The sequence below is a fragment of the Pan paniscus genome, chromosome 3 (assembly GCF_029289425.2).
Source record: "Pan paniscus chromosome 3, NHGRI_mPanPan1-v2.0_pri, whole genome shotgun sequence".
In the NCBI taxonomy this organism is placed as follows: Eukaryota; Metazoa; Chordata; class Mammalia; order Primates; family Hominidae; genus Pan; species Pan paniscus.
Window position 1 is genome coordinate 109,406,825 of NC_073252.2, and position 20,578 is coordinate 109,427,402.

Below are 20,578 nucleotides of genomic sequence, written 5' to 3' on the forward strand. Positions count from 1 at the left end.
ATGCGTAATAAAAAGATCTTTTTTGTTATCTTATGAGAATATTTTGTATCCTCAAAATGTTAAATCTACCTTAAATTAGAGTAATGTCCATTAGAAGCTTTTGCAATTCCATTAGAACCTTTATAGATTTCTTTGAACTCTATAAAATAATCTTCAAGTATATATGGAAAAATAAACGTCAAAAATCAAGAAAATGAGAAATAAGAAGATGTATGAGATCATGGATCATCAAATTAATATATAATATAATTCTCTTAGTCATGAATAAATAATACTGCCTAGGCATAAAGCAATACTTCAGCAGAAGAGATTATAAAATACAGTTATATATACACACGAACAAATACAATGGGGCAATGAATGGTACAGCAAACTGCTCTCTGGAAATAAATAAGTAGGACCTTCTAATTTACTCTATATGTTCAAATAAATTATAGCAACAGTAAAACTTTACATGTAAAATTATCAAACAAGCATATTTTAAAAAATCTTAGTAGACAATATTACAAAACCTTGGAGCTGAGAATATTTTTTAACTGAAACAAGACTTTATATATCCAAGTGGATGGATGACTAGCTAGACTGAAATAAAGGTGTATAGATATTCCTTTCTAAAAAAATGAAACCTAAAAACGATAGCAGGACAAAGTCAAATGACAAACTAGAAATAAGAAAAATATTCACAATGTAAGAAAGCATTATATTTACATGATGACCTTTAACGTGCATATAACAACAAAAAATAACTCCAGTGAAAAATAAGGACAGCATATGAAAAGTCACTGCCAAAATGGTAAGTTAAAATGTTTAATAAAGACATTTTAAAAAACCATCTGTTTGAGAATTTAAAAGATGAATATTGCTGATGAAAATGCAGGGATAAAATTACTCTCATACAATGCTGATGGTCAAGTTAATACACTATGATTTATCTGTGAGCAAAATATTGAGAATAAATGCCTGTGGATAAGAGAGCAGCAGAATAAACCGGAGTGCATTCATGTTATTGAATACTATGTAAGAATTTAGGAATCTTTAAGATCTATACTTCTTTGCCAGTTCACCTGAACAGAGAGATACAGATCAACTACAAAAATATCCATTCAGTGATTAAAAACCAAAACAGCATCTTTAATGCCCTGTTATCCTGCTAAAAATTGTACATATGCTTTATTTTTTTAAAGTGTTCAAAGCCCTTGGCAAATTCTCCACTTCCTTACTATGCATGGGAAATTTCCTTCTCATCTGTATGCAATGAATGATAGCACTTACCAACAGATACCAAGACAAATATCTTTTAAAATTACCAAAGAAAATATATGTCAATTATATTTTTATGTGATTTTCATTTTGAGTAAATAAACTTAACTTCCTTTGTATATCCTATCTGGCATACATATTTAAAAATGAGATATCATCAGTTTCCATGGCCTAAGAAACAAAGTTCTGATAATTTTTGAATTCTTATATCTGCTTCACCCTTTGTTGCTCATACAATACAACTTTCAGAAAAAGCCTCTATCTAGCAGAGTGAAGGCTTGAGGACATTGGGTACTGTGGATAGGAGGGCAGAGTAGGACCATGGAGGGAAGAATGTTGAAGAAAACATACCAAAGTTTTATTATTGGTTTTCTTAGAGCTGTGGCATCCCAGGTGATTGAGATTCTTCTTTATAATTTTCTTTATTTGTTAGGCAAGGATTATTCATTATTGTTATTATCACACAATACAAGAAAGATATATTTTTAACAATAACACCAGCAATGAAAACACATGTCTTAAAGATGTAAACATTTTGGGGGTAGGGAGTTAGATAAAAATAATTGGCTTTAAGCTTTCTAGCTGTTAATATGAGAAAAGCAATCTGTTCAACAGGTCTAACTCTAATTTTTCCTCCTTTCATCGCTGTGACATGCTGACAAGAGAAATCACATTTTCCACTTGAGTAATTTTTGCTTATATACATTTGCTCTTTGGCACTTTGGGTAGAATAGAGCAGTTTAAGAATATTCAACTTGTAGTCTAAGAAAGCAAAACGAGAGCTCCAATGAAAATGATCCTCTGAGTTGGTTAATTCCTGACATAGTTATCGGTTTAATCATGCATTCCTTTTTGTTTTGAGTAGAGAAGTGCTGTTAACGTTTTCGATGTGTGTTGGTTAGGAATTCATGGTTCGGAACCTGTCATATTGCTAACAATTCAATTTTGGACATAAGTTCTGAGTCTCATTTTTCATTTGGAGTACAGAGATCATTTTCATTTCTGTTAACGTAGCTAGTTTTGTGATAGTATGCATGAGATTTTTAATTATTGTACTTTTTCACAGTTTTGTATAACTTTCATGTTCTTGTCATAGAACCGTATTAAGAGCCTTATAGAAACGATGAACAGAAAGCTCTGAGGCACATGGCTTTGGTAGTAATTAAATGGCAGCACATTTCAAAGCTATGGATATTTAATGTCTCCAAAGTATCAGTTTCACATTTGGTTCAATACTGTGTGTGGGAATGAAATGCAGAACAGTGTGTTATCACTGCTTAATCATGTAAATGGTATTCACATGTTAGGCCTCTGTTCTTAATTGAATTTTTGCTTCTTTATTTAGAAACTAAGATTTCTTGATAAGGTTAAATTGGTTTTAAACAGAAACATATTCTTAAGAAATTAATTTTCATATTTTCTTGCTGTTACTCAGTTGTAAGTGAATGTCACAGTGTGTGGTGGTGTGAGTGTGCTTCACGTTTTACCTTCATTCCGAAGACACAGCACAAAGCTGATGAGCAACGCAATGGAGATGGAATACTGACACTGGAAGAATATCTATGGCAATAATGTACTTTCATTCCTATTTCTGAACACAAAATGGTTCATAAACACCTGAAATTACTACAAACTGGAAATTTAAAAAAATTTAACTACACTGATTTTTTAGTGTATCATTCCTGAGGCAATAACTTTAGATGTATCTCCTATATCTAAGTAACAGAAAACATTCAGATGCTTAAGTCTTTTAGGCAGCAATGGTTTTAGTTCGGTTGCATCTAACGGACATTTCTTATGACTTACTAAAAATAGCTACTGCAGAACGTGCTTTAAGGTATATGCTGAGAATCTTTTTATTTTTGAAATTACTTATTTTGCTTCTTGATCAATGAATCCTTCATATTAATGAGTTTTGGAGACATTATCAATTGGGCTTCTGAAGTTCTTTTAGCGTATATGAAATTCTAAGAAAGCAGCTAGTTCATTGTTAAATTAAACATGGTTATTTATATATTAATGACATGTATATAAAACATTTGCTTTTAATTTCAGTTATTTATTTTTAATGGAAATAAAACATTTGAAACATTAGAAAACCTGGTGAAATAGGAGACTCCTGACTATCGCTTCTTCCACAGACAAACTGAGTAAACACCTACACACAAATCAATTCTCTCCAAGAGAAAGGCAGAATCCAGTTGAAAGACTCCTACATACTGGATGACTGAGAAAACATCCGCATCAAACCAATAGGAAAAGCAGATACACTTGTGAATTAACCCCACCCTGAACACACTTGGGAAGGAAACTCCAACTTCCACTTTATCCTGAGGGGTGAGGGACTTGTAGCACACATAGTGTTCCACTTTCACAGTCCTTGTGAAGGACTTGGCTCTTAAATCACTGTGCTGGAGGAATGAAAGAGACAATCTTCAGAGGATCTCCCTCAAGCACAAAGAACAAAATGGGGGTTTGAACCATGTGAGCACCCTTAGCTGTTGTAGTCCCCTGAGATGAGCCCAGATTTCACCTTCCCCACTGATGGGGTGTGATCACATGCTTTTCCAGGAGTACCCTGTGGTTCTGGCCTCTAACAAGCCAGTATCTGAGAGCCTATATAGCAAGTAAGAATAAACCTCTTGGAGACTAAATGGGAGGATGATACTGCACTGCCCACACCTTCTTCCGTTGCTTACTCCAGTGATATCTCAGCTCTACAATCTCCGTGGTAAGAGGTTGGAGGCCACTACCAGCAAGAATGGAGGGACAGCACACCCTGTCTGCCCTGCCCTGCCATGCCCTCTTCCCTGGTTTGCTCTCATGATAAATGTCTGCAATCCCTCATTAGATGGTGGCAGAAGGACTCCTATGTGCCTGAAAGTAGGCACTCCCTGACTCCCTGAACCTTTTTCTCTGGATTGCTTCAGCAATCACAACAGAAGGCTCCCCCTGCAAGGGATGGGAGGTGTGAAACTTCCGCTTGCTTGAACAGGACAGCAGACACTTTCTGCACCTTTTCCACCAACTAGCTCCAGTGATAATCCTAGCCCTGAAATATCTCCATGAAAACACATTTGAGACCTGTGTCAGTAACCATGGAAGTTATGGCACTCCCCACACCTTCTTCGCTGGTTTGTTCTAGAAATAAACTTTGCTGTCTTTCACTGGAAGGAGGCAGGGGGACATCTTCATGTCTCTATGGGAATGCAGATACTCCCTGCACCTCCCTCCCTTGCTTGCTTTAGCAATAAGTCCAGGCCAGAAGTCTCTGTCTATTAGGAGGGTATGAAACTTGTGCTTCCTTCAATGGGAGAGTGGGAACTTCATGCACTTTCTTCCCTGGCTTTCTCCTGAAATAATTCCAAAGATACAGACTGTCTCTGAGAGTAACTTCTGCATGCATCAAGTGCCCCAGCTTTTCAGCCTTCATCCAAGGAACTGACTCCTAAATCGCCTAGCTCTGGGAGTTAACAGAGCTCTATACTATCAAGTTTCTTAGACCACAGAGGAAAAAAAAAGTGACTTTTAAACCTTTAAATGGTCATCAGTATCTTCTGAGGTTCAAAGTGAGCAATCTGATCAAAACTATGGGCATGTTCCTCAGTCCCTCTTCTTAGTGTAGAGCAAAATGAGTGGAAGGTTAATTTTGGTTCTCAGCTTTTCTGCAAAGAAAGAAGGATAAATCTAACATAAATCTAACAAACACCCCAACCTTTCCTGCTTTATCCCAAAGGACTGGCTTCTATCCTACCTCTCTCAAGGCAATAACATGACTTGGCACTTTTTCATTTCTTTGGGGCTACAAATAACAAAGGCAGCAGGTTGGACAAACACAAAGAGTTTAAAGGCACCTAGAATCACTGGCTGTGCTGACTGAGGAGAAACATATCTTACATAAGACCAGAGTAACAAAACTTAGAGAGCTTGTTCATTCATGCATGTACTGAAATCAACACAGAGTCAAGGAAATTGAAGAAACAGGGAAACATATTCCAAATAAAAGAATAAAATACATCTCCAGAAGCCGATCTTAGTAAAGTGGAGATACAAGCGCTCTTGAGTCAGCTTGTGGTACATGCTGCCTGGCCTAGGACTCACACTTCAGGGCAATGGGGTCCTTTCTGGCTCAGGTCAGGTCCAGAAATGCCATCCAAGGGTCAAATTCTAGAATCAGGTACCCCAATAGCCTCCTTGGTGCTCTTCCCAACATAGCCATACTGGTACCTGAAGCCAGCAAGTCTCAGAGGGTCACCCAAGGCTTGCTACATAGTACTTGGGTATTGCTCCTGGTCATTAAGGGCCCAAGGGCTCTTCTGTTGGGAGATGATGAATGCTGCCAGAACTGGGCCCTTTATTTCAAAGCAGTGGGCCCCCTTCTGGCCCAGAGCATGTCTACAAATGTCATCTGGGAGCAAGATCCTGGAATGAGGATCTCATGACTCTGATTGATTGGTGCCCCTCTCCTGCTGTGGCTGAATTGATACCCAAGATGTAAAACAAAGTCCTTCCCACTCTTCTCTCTTCTCTCCTCAAGCGTAAGGAAGGGGTCTTTTTTGGAGCTGTGAACTGTGCAGCCTGGGGTTAGAGGAGGGGTGATGCCAACACTCCCTTAGCTGCCCCAGCTCGTGTCTCAGTATGTCACGTCCCCGCAGCAGTCCACTGTCTCTGGGCCTAGTTCAGCACTAGGACCTGCCTATGAGTTGTACTTCTTGATAATTCAAATTTGGACTACTGGGATCAGCGAATCCCCTTCTGGTTAGGGCTGATCTAAATGCTTTCTCCATGGGCAGCATCAGCTGAGTTAGGTATGGTTTTCCTTTCTGCTCTAACAGGACAGCAGTGAGTTCAATGCCTTACAGTTGCTGTGTTCTCCCTCCCCCAGTGTCCAGATATGCTCTCTGCACCCTGCCACTGCTGCTGAGGGGAGAAGAAGGGGTGGTGTCAGTGATTAATTACTGCTTTTTCTACCTCTTCAATGCCTCTTTCAGTGATATAAAGTTACCACCAGGTACTATGAGTGCTCACCTGGTTTATGGTTCTTATGAAGGTGATTTTTCTGTGTAGAAAGTTGTTAAATTGATGTCTTTGCAGGGAGGACAATTGGTTGAACCTTCTATTCTGCCACCTTGCTCCTCTGATTTGCATATCGTTTTCAATTGCACACAGATCATTCTCCAAAATAGATCATATGTTAGGCCACAAAATAATTCTTAACAAATTTAAGAGATTGCAATTATATTGAGTATCTTTTCTGATCACAGTGGCTTAAAACTAGAAATAAATAACAGGAGGAATCTTAGAAAACTCACAAGTAAATGGAAATTAAATAATATGTTCTTGAACAGGCCGGGCACAGTGGCTCATGCCTGTAATCCCAGCACTTTGGGAGGCCACGGCAGATGGATCACTTGAGGCCAGGAGTTCAGGACCAGCCTGGCCAACATGGCAAAACCCTCTCTACTAAAAATACAAAAAGAAAAAAAAAATTAGCCTGCATGGTGGCACATGTCTGTAATCCTAGCTACTTTGGTGGCTGAGTCATGAAAATCACTTGAACCCAGGAAGTGGAGGTTGCAGTGAGCTCAGACTGTACCACTACCCTCCAGCCTGGACAGCAGGGTAACTGTGTCAAAAAAAAAAAAAAATCTTGACACAAATGAAAATGGAAATAAAACACACTAAAACTTATGGAATCAGCAAAAGCAGTCTTGAGAGGGAGTTTATAGCAATAAGTGCCTTCATCAAAAAAGAAAAAAGATCTCAAATAAACAACCTAATGTTACATCTCAAATAACTAGAAAAGAAAACTAGAGTTTGGCCAAACTTCACAGAAGAAAGGAAATAGCAAATATCAGAGAAGAAATCTGCTAAATAGAGACAAGAAAAACAATAGAAAAGATAAACCTAAAAGCTGGGTTTTTGAAAAGGTAAACAAAATTGATAAATTTCATCTAAACAAAGATTATACTCATCGGTGAAAAGCTGAAAGCTTTTCTTTTAAGGTCAGGAACAAAATAAAGATGCCTACTCTGGCACCATCTATCCAACATAGTAATAGAATGCCTGGCCAGAGCAATTAGGCAAGAGAAAGGAATAAAAGCCATGCAAATCAGAAAGGAAGAAGTAAAATTATCTCTATTTGGTAATGGCATATCTTATATATTAAAAACTGTTATTATTTTATAAAAAATTTAAAACTGACAAATTCAGTAGTTTCATGCTACAAAATTAGCACACAAAAAATCAGCAGCATCCCTATATACTAACAACAAACTATCCAAAAAAACAAATTAAGAAAAAAAATCCCATTTACAATTGCATCAAAATAAAGAAATATAATAAATAAATAAAATTTTAGGAAGTAAATTTAACCAAAGAAGTGGGAGATCTGTGCACTGAAAACTGTAAATCATTGATGAAAAATTGAAGAGGACACCAATAAATGAAAAACTATTCCATGTTCCTAGACTGGAAGAATTAATATAGTTAAAATGTCCATACTACCCGAAGTGATGTATATATTTAATTCAATTTCTATCAAAACTTCATGTTATTTTCCACAGAAATAGAAAAGAAATCCTCAAATTTGTATGGAACCAAAAAAGAGGAAAAAAATACTAAAATTTATATGGAACCAAAAAATACCCCAAATAGCAAAAGAAGTCTTAAGCAAAAGGAACAAAGCTAGAGGCATCCCACTTTCTGATTTCAAAGTATATTATGAAACTAATTGTAATCAAAACAGCATGATACTGGTATAAAAAGACACATCAACCTATGGAAGAGAGTAGAAAGTCCAGAAATAACCCCATGTATTTACAATCCTTTTACTTTTGGAAAAAGTACCAAGAACACACAATGAGAAAAGGACAGTCTCTTCAATTAATACTTCTGGGAAAACTGGATATCCCCATACAGAATGAAATTAGACCCTTATCTCACAGCATATACAGGCTGCTCTCCGTATTTACTGCTTCTGCATCTGCGGATTCAACCAACCACAGATCAAAAATATTTGACAAAACTAACAATAAAATAAGAATAAAGCAATAAAAACAATACAAATAAAAAACAATACAGTACAGTATATTAACTATTTATATGGCATTTACTTTATATTAAGTATTATAAGTAATCTGGAGGTGACTTAAATTATACAAGAGGATGTGCATAAGTTATATGCAAATACTATATCATTTTATATAGGCATATCTCATATTATTGTGCTTTGCTTTATTATACTTTGTAGATATTATGGGTCTTTTTTGTTTTGTATTTGTTTTTTACAAATTGAAGATTTGTGGTGACCCTGTGTGGAGCAACACTATGGGCACCATTTTTCCAACATTATGTGCCCATTTCCTATCTCTGTGACATATTTTGTTAATTCTCACAATATTTCAGACACTTTCATTATTGTTATATCTGTTAAGATGATCTGTAATCAGTGATCTTCAATGTTACTATTGTAATTATTTTGGTGCACCACAAACTGCACCTATATAAGACAGCAAACTTAATCAATAAATGTTGTGTGTGTTTTGACTCCTCCACTCACTGACTAGTCTATCATCTCTCTTCATCTCCTCAGCCCTCCTTATTCCCTAAGACACAACAATTTTGAAATAAGACCAGTTCATAACCCTACAAGTTGCTGCAACATGGATGGAAATGGAGGGCATTTTCTTAAGCAAACTAATACAGCGGCAGAAAACCACATGTTCTTACTTATAAATGGGAGCTAAAAATTGAGCGCACATGACACGAAGAAAGGAACAATAGACCCCAGAGCCTACTTAAGGATGGAGGGTGGGAAGAGGATGAGGATTGAAAAACTACCTGCCGAGTACTGTGCTTACTACCTGGGTGATGAAATAATCTGTACACCAAACTCCCACAACAGGCAATTTACCCATGTAACAAACCTGCACATGTACCCACTGAGCCTAAAATAAAAGTTGGAAAGAAAAAAAAATGACCTTACAATGGCCTCTAAGTATTCAACTGAAAGGAAAAGTTGCACATCTCTCAATTTAAATCAAAAGCTAGAAATAAAATAAGCTTAGTGAGTAAGGCATGCCAAAAAGCTGAGACAGACTGAAAGCTAAGCCTCTTATACTAGACTTGTGAGTACAAGTTAGCCAAGTTGTGAGTACAAAGGAAACGTTCTTAAAGGAAATTAAAAGTGCTACTTCGGTGAACACAGGAATGATGAAGTGAAACAGCCTTATTGCTGATATTAAGAAAGTTTTCTTAGTGTGGGTAGATCAAACCAGCCACAACATTCCCTTAAACTAAAGTTGAATCCAGAGTGAGACCCTAACTTTCTTCAATTCTATGAAAGCTGAGAGGGGTGAGGAAGCTACAGAAGAAAAGTTGGAAACTAGCAGAGGTTGGTTCTTGGGATTTAAGGAAAGAAGCCATCTTCACAACATAAAAGTGCAAGATGAAGCAGCAAGTGCTGTTGTAGAAGATGTAGCACATTATCCAGAAAATCCAGCTAAGATTATTGATGAAAGTAGCTACATTAAACAACAGATTTTATGTTGGATTCAGCAGCACACATACTGAAACTGGAATGATACAGAAAAAATTAGCATAGCCCCTGCTAAATGATGTCATGCAAATTCATGAAGTATTTCATATTTTTAGCTATAAAGATACTAGAGGCAAGCCTAGGAAAGACTCTTCTAGACATCGATCTGGGTAGAAAATTCATGACCAGGATCTCAAAAGCAAAACAACAAAAACCAAGATAGTCAGATGGTACTTGATTAAGAAGCTTCTGCACAGCAAAAGAACCAATCAACAGAGTGAACAGACAGCCTACAGAATGGGAGAGGATGTTTGTAAACTATGCATCTGACAGGAAACTAATATCCAGAATTTACAAGGAACTCAAACAACTCAACAACAAACAGATAACCCCGTTAAAGAGTGGCCAGAAGATACTAATAGATATTTTTCAAAAGCAGCATAATTTTTATACGTTTGTTGGCTATTTGTATAAAAATCTATTGAAAAATAGAAAATTTTAAAATTTTTATTTTCAATAGATACGTTTCATACAAATAGCTAACAAGCATATAAAATGCTTAACGTTGTTAATCATCAGAGGAATTTAAATTAATGCCACAGTGGGATGTCATCTTATACCAGTTAGAATGGCTATTATATGAAAAGACAAAAAGTAACAAATGTGGTTGAGGAGGCAGAGAAAAGGGAAGGCTTGTGCACTGTTGATGAGACTATAAATTGGCATAACCTCTATTTAAAACACTATGAGGATTTATCAAAGAACTAAAAATGGAGCTGCTGTTTGATCTAGCAATCACATTGCTGGGTATCTACCCAAAGGAAAAGAAATAATTATACCTATCAATAAGATTACTGCACTCATGTGTTTATTGCAGCACTATTCATAACAGCAGAGATCTGGATTCAACCTAAGTGTCTATCAGAGGAGGATTGGATAAAGACAATGCATATACACACAATAGAATAATATTTGACCATTAAAAATAATTAAATCATGTCTTTGAAGCAACATGGATGGAACTGGAAGCCATTATCTTAAGTGAAACAACTCAGAAGCAGAAAGAAAAAAAAATACTGTATGGTCTCACTTATAAGTGCGAACTAAACAATGTATACATGTGGACATAATGTATGACTTGGAGACTCAGATGAGTGGGGATGGGAAGAGGGGTGGATGATGGGAATTACCTGATGGGTCCAATGTACATTATTTGGATAGTGGATACACTAAACACCCAGACTTCACAACCAGACAATATAGCCATATAACAAAATTGCACTTGTATCCCTTAAATTTATACAAAACAGGCCAGGCAAGGTGCACTTTGGGAGGCAGAGGCGGGTGAATCACCTGAGATCAGGAGTTCAAGACCAGCCTGGCTCACATGACAAAACCCCGTCTCTACTAAAAATACAAATATTAGCTGGGCATGGTGGCACACACCTGTAATCCCAGCTACTCAGGAGGCTGAGGCAGGAGAATCGCTTGAACCAGGGAGGTGGAGGTCGCAGTGAGCTGAGATTGTGCCATTGCACTCCAGCCTGGGCAACATGAGCAAAACTCCATCTCAAAAAAATACATATACAAAACAAATGAGCGATTTTCAGTGGAGACAAAAAAGGCTTCTATTAGAAGAAGATGCCACCTAGAATTTTCATAGGTAGAGAGAAGTCAATACTTGACTTCAAAACTTCAAAAGACAAGCCAACTCTCTTTTAGGGGTTAATGAAGCTGACGTCTAGAAGTTGAAGCCAATGCTCATTTACTCAAAAATCCTAGAGCCCCTAAGAATTATGCAAAGTTTACTCTGACTCTGCTCTATATATGGAACAATAAATCCTAAATGACAGTACATTAGTTTATAGCATCATTTACTGAATATTTTAAGCTTATGATTGAGACTTATTGCTAAGAAAAAGAGATTCCTTTCAAAATATTAATGCTGCTTGACAATGCACCTAGTCACCTAAAGTACTGATGGAGATGTACAAAGAGATGAATATTGTTTTCATGCCTACTAACACATCTATCCTGTAGCCCATAGATAAAGGAGTAATTTTGACTTGCGGGTCTTCTTATTTAAGAAATATATTTTGTAAACTATAGCTGCCATAGACAGTAATTTCTCTGATGAATCTGACCTAAGTAAACTGAAAATCTTCTGGAAAGTATTCACCATTCTAGATGTCATTAAGAAAATTCATGATTATGTCAGGAGTCCAAAATACCAACATTAACAAAAGTTTGGAAGAAGTTTATTCCAAGTCTTATGGATTACTTTCAGAAGTTTAAGACTTCAGTGAAGTAAGTAACTGCAGATGTGGTAGAAATTAAAAGCGAACTAGACTTAGAAGTGGAGACTGAAGTTGTTACTGAACTAAAATCTCATGATAAAACTTGAATGGATGAGGAGTTGTTTCCTATGGATGAGCAAGAAAGTGGTTTCTTGAGATCAAATCTACTCCAGGTCAAGATGCTGTGAACATTGTTGAAATGACCACAAAGGATTTAAAATATTACATAAATTTTGTTGATAAAGCAAACTGTAGGTTTTGAGAGGATTAATTCCAATTTGGAAAGAGGTTTTATTATGGGTAAAATGCAATCAAACATCACATGCTACAGAGAAATCCTTCTGCAAGGAAGAGTCAATTGATGTGACAAACTTCATTTTTGTTTCATTTCAAGAAATTGGCACAGCCATTCAAACCTTCATCAACCACCACCCTCATCAGTCAGCAGCCATTAATATCAAAGCAAGACCCTCCACCAGCAAAATGATTATGACTTGCTGAAGGCTCAAATGATCATTAGCATTTTTATCAATAAATAATTCTTAAATGTAGATATGTACTTTGCTTTTTTAAACCTAATTCTATTGTACACTTAATAAATTATGGTATAATATAAACATAACTTTTATATATACTAGGAACCAAAAAAATTGTGTGACTTATTTGTGATATTTGCTTTATTGTGGTAGCCTGATCTAAACCAGCAATATCTTTTAGGTATGACTTTAAAAGGGACTTGACAGCCTGTGGATTTTGATATGTTCAGAGAGTCCTAGAAAAAATCCAATGAATACCAATCCAATGAATTTAATCCCATGAATTCAAGGGACAACTAAACAAAAATCAACTCAAACTGGATAAAATACTTAAATGTAAGACTAGTTATTTTAAAGCTGTTAGGAGAAAACATGTGGGAAAAGCTCCATGACATTAATCTGGGCAATGATTTCTTGAGAAGTATTCCAAAAGCAAATGTAACAAAAGTAAAAATAGATATATAAGATTACATCACACTAAAGAGTTTCTGCATGATAAAGAAAACATTGTGGAAGTCAGTGTGGAGATTCCTCAGGGATCTAGAACTAGAAATACCATTTGACCCAGCCATCCCATTACTGGGTATATACCCAAAGGGCTATAAATCATGCTGCTATAAAGACACATGCACACGTATGTTTATTGTGGCACTATTCACAATAGCAAAGACTTGGAACCAACCCAAATGTCCAACAATGATAGACTGGATTAAGAAAATGTGGTACATATACACCATGGAATACTATGCAGCCATAAAAAATGATGAGTTCATGTCCTTTGTAGGGTCATGGATGAAATTGGAAATCATCATTCTCAGTAAACTATCGCAAGAACAAAAAACCAAACACCACATGTTCTCACTCATAGGTGGGAATTGAACAATGAGAACACATGGACAAAGGAAGGGGAACATCACACTCTGGGGACTGTTGTGGGGTGGGGGGAGAGGGGAGGGATAGCATTAGGATATATACCTAATGCTAAATGACGAGTTAATGAGTGCAGCACACCAGCATGGCACATGTATACATATGTAACCTGCACATTATGCACATGTACCCTAAAACTTAAAGTATAATAATAATAAAATTAAAAAAAGAAAATAAAAAAATAAAACATTCATTTTGTAAAGTCAAAAAAAAAAACCACATAGTGAAGAGACAACCCGTAGACTGGGAAAAGATATTTTCAAAGCATACATCTGATAAGGGGTTAATATTCAAAATATATAAGCAACTCAATAGCAAGAAAAAAGATAACCTGATTAAAAATTGAGCAAAGTATCTGAACAGACATTTCTCAAAAAAAGATACAATCACCAATAGATATATTTAAAAACATTCAACATCTCTTATCATCAGAGAAATGCTAATTAAAACCACAATGAGATATTGTGGTTTTACCACATACCTGCTAGAATGGCTATTATTAAAAAGACAGATGATAACAAGTGTTAGTGAGGGTGTGAAAAAAAAGAACTCTAGTATAATGTTGATGGGCATGTAAATTAGTATAGCCATTTTGGAAAATAGTATAGAATTTCTTCAAAAAACTAAAAATACAATTACATGTGATGCAGCAATCCCACTTCTGGGCATATATCTGAAGACATTGAAATCAATATGTCAAAGGGATAACTACACCCACATGTTCATTTCAGCATGATTCACAATAGCCGATATACTAAAACAACCAAAGTGTCCATCAATGAATGAATAAAGAAAATGTAGTATATGTACACAATTGAATATTACACAGCCTTAAAAACATAATAAAATTCTGTCATTCATGACAACATAAATAGAATTGGAGGATAGTATGCTAAGGGAAATAAACCAGGCACTGAGGGACAAATTCTGTATCATTTTACTTATATGCGGAATCTAAAAAAGTCAATCTCATAGACGCAGAGTAGAAAAGTGATTACCAGAAGATGGGGGAACTTGGAAGGGATGCAGAAAGTAAAGATGCTAATGAAAGAGTACAAAGTTTCAGACTAGAGATATAAGTTTTATTGATTCATTGCACTTCTTGGTAACCACAGTTAATATATTTTATATTTCAAAATTGCTAAAAGAATAGATTTTTAACATTCTTACATAAAAAATGATAAATTTGTGAGGTGATGGATATGTTAATTTGCTTGATTGAATCTTTTAATAATGTATACATAGATTAAAGCATTATGTTGTACTCCATAAATATATACAATTGTTATTAGTTGATTAAAAATAAAATATAAAAAACTGAACCAAGCTAAGACAAAATATATAAACAAAATTTTCTTCAAAGCAGGAAAAAACTTCATTGAAACATATATACACATACACACCAAGGAAACATTGAAATATTTACTTCCTAAGTTATCCTTTTAATTTAGATCATAAACCCTTAACAGTAATAAAGTGCTTATTTAAACTCAGGAAAGTGGCACTTAAACTTAGGAAATTATTTGTCACTCTTTCAGTTTTTGAATGAGAACAGAGAATAAATTTATTGTCTATCAAATGTGTTTTGCATTGTAATAATATAGTTATCTTACACCATAATGTGCTGAAGAAAATATTGAGAATGGCTGTCAGAATATTTTATAGAAGTCCAGGATTTTGAAGGATTTCTGAATTCAAATCCCAAACCTTGCAACTGGCCATGTAGTATTAACTAAACATTACTGACTCTCAGTATAAAAGTGAAAACTGGAGAGGAGCCAAGATGGCCGAATAGGAACAGCTCCTGCCTACAGCTCCCAGCGTGAGCGACGCAGAAGAAGGGTGCTTTCTGCATTTCCATCTGAGGTACCGGGTTCATCTAACTTGAGAGTGCCAGACAGTGGGCACAGGTCAGTGGGTGCACGCACCGTGCGTGAGCCGAAGCAGGGCGAGGCATTGCCTCACTTGGGAAGCGCAAGGGGTCAGGGAGTTCCCTTTCCTAGTCAAAGAAAGGGGTGACTGATGCACCTGGAAAATCGGGTCACTCCCACCCAAATACTGAGCTTTTCCGACTGGCTAAAAAAACGGCACACCACGAGATTATATCCTGCACCTGGCTCGGAGGGTCCTACACCCACGGAGTCTCGCTGATTGCTAGCACAGCAGTCTGAGATCAAACTGCAAGGCGGCAGCGAGGCTGGGGGAGGGGCACCCGCCATTGCCCAGGCTTGATTAGGTAAACAAAGCAGCCCGGAAGCTGGAACTGGGTGGAGCCCACCACAGCTCAAGGAGGCCTGCCTGCTTCTGTAGGCTCCACCTCTGGGGACAGGGCACAGACAAACAAAAAGACAGCAGTAACCTCTGCAGACTTAAATGTCCCTGTCTGACAGCATTGAAGAGAGCAGTGGTTCTCCCAGCACACAGCTGGAGATCTGAGAACAGGCAGACTGCCTCCTCAAGTGGGTCCCTGACCCCCCAGCAGCCTAACTGGGAGGCACCCCCCAGCAAGGGCACACTGACACCTCACATGGCTGGGTAATCCAACAGACCTACAGCTGAGGGTCCTGTCTGTTAGAAGGAAAACTAACAAACAGAAACGACATCCACACCAAAAACCCATCTGTACATCACCATCATCAAAGACCAAAAGTAGATAAAACCACAAAGATGGGGAAAAATCAGAACAGAAAAACTGGAAACTCTAAAAAGCAGAGCACCTCTCCTCCTCCAAAGGAACGCAGTTCCTCACCAGCAACGGAACAAAGCTGGATGGAGAATGACTTCGACGAGCTGAGAGAAGAAGGCTTCAGACGATCAAATTACTCTGAGCTACGGGAGGACATTCAAACCAAAGGCAAAGAAGTTGAAAACTTTGAAAGAAATTTAGAAGAATGTATAACTAGAATAACCAATACAGAGAAGTGCTTAAAGGAGCTGATGGAGCTGAAAACCAAGGCTCGAGAACTACGTGAAGAATGCAGAAGCCTCAGGAGCCGATGTGATCAACTGGAAAAAAGTGTATCAGCGATGGAAGATGAAATGAATGAAATGAAGTGAGAAGGGAAGTTTAGAGAAAAAAGAATAAAAAGAAATGAGCAAAGCCTCCAAGAAATATGGGACTATGTGAAAAGACCAAATCTACGTCTGATTGGGGTACCTGAAAGCGATGGGGAGAATGGAACCAAGTTGGAAAACACGCTGCAGGATATTATCCAGGAGAACATCCCCAATCTAGCCAGGCAGGCCAACATTCAGATTCAGGAACTACAGAGAACACCACAAAGATACTCCTCGAGAAGAGCAACTCCAAGACACATAATTGTCAGATTCACCAAAGTTGAAATGAAGGAAAAAATGTTAAGGGCAGCCAGAAAGAAAGGTCGGGTTACCCTCAAAGAGAAGCCCATCAGACTAACAGCGGATCTCTCAGCAGAAACCCTACAAGCCAGAAGAGAGTGGGGGCCAATATTCAACATTCTTAAAGAATAGAATTTTCAACCCAGAATTTCATATCCAGCCAAACTAAGCTTCATAAGCAAAGGAGAAATAAAATACTTTACAAACAAGCAAATGCTGAGAGATTTTGTCACCACCGGGCCTGCCTTACAAGAGCTCCTGAAGGAAGCACTAAACATGGAAAGGAACAACCAGTACCAGCCACTGCAAAATCATGCCAAAATGTAAAGACCATCGAGACTAGGAAGAAACTGCATCAACTAACGAGCAAAATAACCAGCTAACATCATCATGACAGGATCAAATTCACACATAACAATATTAACTTTAAGTGTAAATGGACTAAATGCTCCAATTAAAAGACACAGACTGGCAAATTGGTTAAAGAGTCAAGACCCATCAGTGTGCTGTATTCAGGAAACCCATCTCACGTGCAGAGACACACATAGGCTCAAAATAAAAGGATGGAGGAAGATCTACCAAGCCAATGGAAAACAAAAAAGGCAGGGGTTGCAATCCTAGTCTCTGATAAAACAGACTTTAAACCAACAAAGATCAAAAGAGACAAAGAAGGCCATTACATAATGGTAAAGGGATCAATTCAACAAGAAGAGCTAACTATCCTAAATATATATGCACCCAATACAGGAGCACCCAGATTCATAAAGGAAGTCCTGAGTGACCCACAAAGAGACTTAGACTCCCATACATTAATAATGGGAGACTTTAACACCCCACTGTCAACATTAGACAGACCAACGAGACAGAAAGTCAACAAGGATACCCAGGAATTGAACCCAGCTCTGCACCAAGCGGACCTAATAGACATCTACAGAACTCTCCAGCCCAAATCAACAGAATATACATTTTTTTCAGCACCACACCACACCTATTCCAAAATTGACCACATACTTGGAAGTAAAGCTCTCCTCAGCAAATGTAAAAGAACAGAGATTATAACAAACTATCTCTCAGACCACAGTGCAATCAAACTAGAACTCAGGATTAAGAATCTCACTCAAAACCGCTCAACTACATGGAAACTGAACAACCTGCTCCTCAATGACTACTGGGTACATAACGAAATGAACGCAGAAATAAAGATGTTCTTTGAAACCAACGAGAACAAAGACACAACATACCAGAATCTCTGGGACACATTCAAAGCAGTGTGTAGAGGGAAATTTATAGCACTAAATGCCCACAAGAGAAAGCAGGAAAGATCCAAAATTGACACCCTAACATCACAATTAAAAGAACTAGAAAAGCAAGAGCAAACACATTCAAAAGCTAGCAGAAGGCAAGAAATAACTAAAATCACAGCAGAACTGAAGGAAATAGAGACACAAAAAACCCTTCAAAAAATTAATGAATCCAGGAGCTGGTTTTTTGAAAGGATCAACAAAATTGATAGACTGCTAGCGAGACTAATAAAGAAAAAAAGAGAGAAGTATCAAATAGACGCAATAAAAAATGATAAAGGGGATATCACCACCGATCCCACAGAAATACAAACTACCATCAGAGAATATTACAAACACCTCTATGCAAATAAACTAGAAAATCTAGAAGAAATGGATAAATTCCTTGACACATACACTCTCCCAAGACTAAACCAGGAAGAAGTTGAATCTCTGAATAGAACAATAACAGGATCTGAAATTGTGGTAATAATCAATAGCTTACCAACCAAAAAGAGTCCAGGACCAGATGGATTCACAGCTGAATTCTACCAGAGGTACAAGGAGGAGCTGGTACCATTCCTTCTGAAACTATTCCAATCAATAGAAAAAAAGGGAATCCTCCCTAACTCATTTTATGAGGCCAGCATCATTCTGATACCAAAGCCAGGCAGAGACACAACCAAAAAAGATAATTTTAGACCAATATCCTTGATGAACATTGATGCAAAAATCCTCAATAAAATACTGGCAAAACGAATCCAGCAGCACATCAAAAAGCTTATCCACCATGATCAAGTGGGTTTCATCCCTGGGATGCAAGGCTGGTTCAACATACGTAAATCAATAAATGTAATCCAGCATATAAACAGAGCCAAAGACAAAAACCACATGATTATCTCAATAGATGCAGAAAATCCTTTGACAAAATTCAACAACCCTTCATGCTAAAAATTCTCAATAAATTAGGTATTGATGGGACGTATTTCAAAATAATAAGAGCTATCTATGACAAACCCACAGCCAATATCATACTGAATGGGCAAAAACTGGAAGCATTCCCTTTGAAAACTGGCACAAGACAGGGATGCCCTCTCTCACCACTCCTATTCAACATAGTGTTGGAAGTTCTGGCCAGGGCAATTAGGCAGGAGAAGGAAATAAACGGTATTCAATTAGGAAAAGAGGAAGTCAAATCATCCCTGTTTGCAGACGACATGATTGTATATCTAGAAAACCCCATTGTCTCAGCCCAAAATCTCCTTAAGCTGATAAGCAACTTCAGCAAAGTCTCAGGATACAAAATCAATGTACAAAAATCACAAGCATTCTTATACACCAACAACAGACAGAGAGCCAAATCATGAGTGAACTCTCATTCACAATTGCTTCAAAGAGAATAAAATACCTAGGAATCCAACTTACAAGGGATGTGAAGGACCTCTTCAAGGAGAACTACAAACCACTGCTCAAGGAAATAAAAGAGGATACAAACAAATGGAAGAACATTCCATGCTCATGGGTAGGAAGAATCAATATCGTGAAAATGGCCATACTGCCCAAGGTAATTTACAGATTCAATGCCATCCCCATCAAGCTACCAATGACTTTCTTCACAGAATTGGAAAAAACTACTTTAAAGTTCATATGGAACCAAAAAAGAGCCTGCATCGCCAAGTCAATCCTAAGCCAAAAGAACAAAGCTGGAGGCATCACACTACCTGACTTCAAACTATACTACAAGGCTACAGTAACCAAAACAGCATGGTACTGGTACCAAAACAGAGATATACATCAATGGAACAGAACAGAGCCCTCAGAAATAATGCCACATATCTACAACTATCTGATCTTTGACAAACCTGAGAAAAACAAGCAATGGGGAAAGGATTCCCTATTTAATAAATGGTGCTGGGAAAACTGGCTAGCCCTATGTAGAAAGCTGAAACTGGATCCCTTCCTTACACCTTATACAAAAATCAATTCATGATGGATTAAAGACTTAAACGTTAGACCTAAAACCATAAAAACCCTAGAAGAAAACGTAGGCATTACCATTTCGGACACAGGCATGGGCAAGGACTTCATGTCTAAAACACCAAAAGCAATGGCAACAAAAGACAAAATGGACAAATGGGATCTAATTAAACTAAAGAGCTTCTGCACAACAAAAGAAATTACCATCAGAGTGAACAGGCAACCTACAGAATGGGAGAAAATTGGCGCAACCTACTCATCTGACAAAGGGCTAATATCCAGAATCTACAATGAACTCAAACAAATTTACAAGAAAAAAAACAAATAACCCCATCAGAAAGTGGGCAAAGGACATGAACAGACACTTCTCAAAAGAAGACATTTATGCAGCCAAAAAACACA

General features: G+C 37.3%; 1 non-coding gene across 1 annotated transcript; it reads left to right on the plus strand.

Annotated features, from left to right (window-relative positions):
• The first annotated feature begins 9,806 nt into the window (after positions 1-9,806).
• LOC112439660 (U6 spliceosomal RNA) lies at positions 9,807-9,913 on the plus strand. The gene has a single exon (XR_003027912.1). It is a non-coding gene; the product is annotated as a U6 spliceosomal RNA (small nuclear RNA).
• The last annotated feature ends 10,665 nt before the right edge of the window (positions 9,914-20,578 follow it).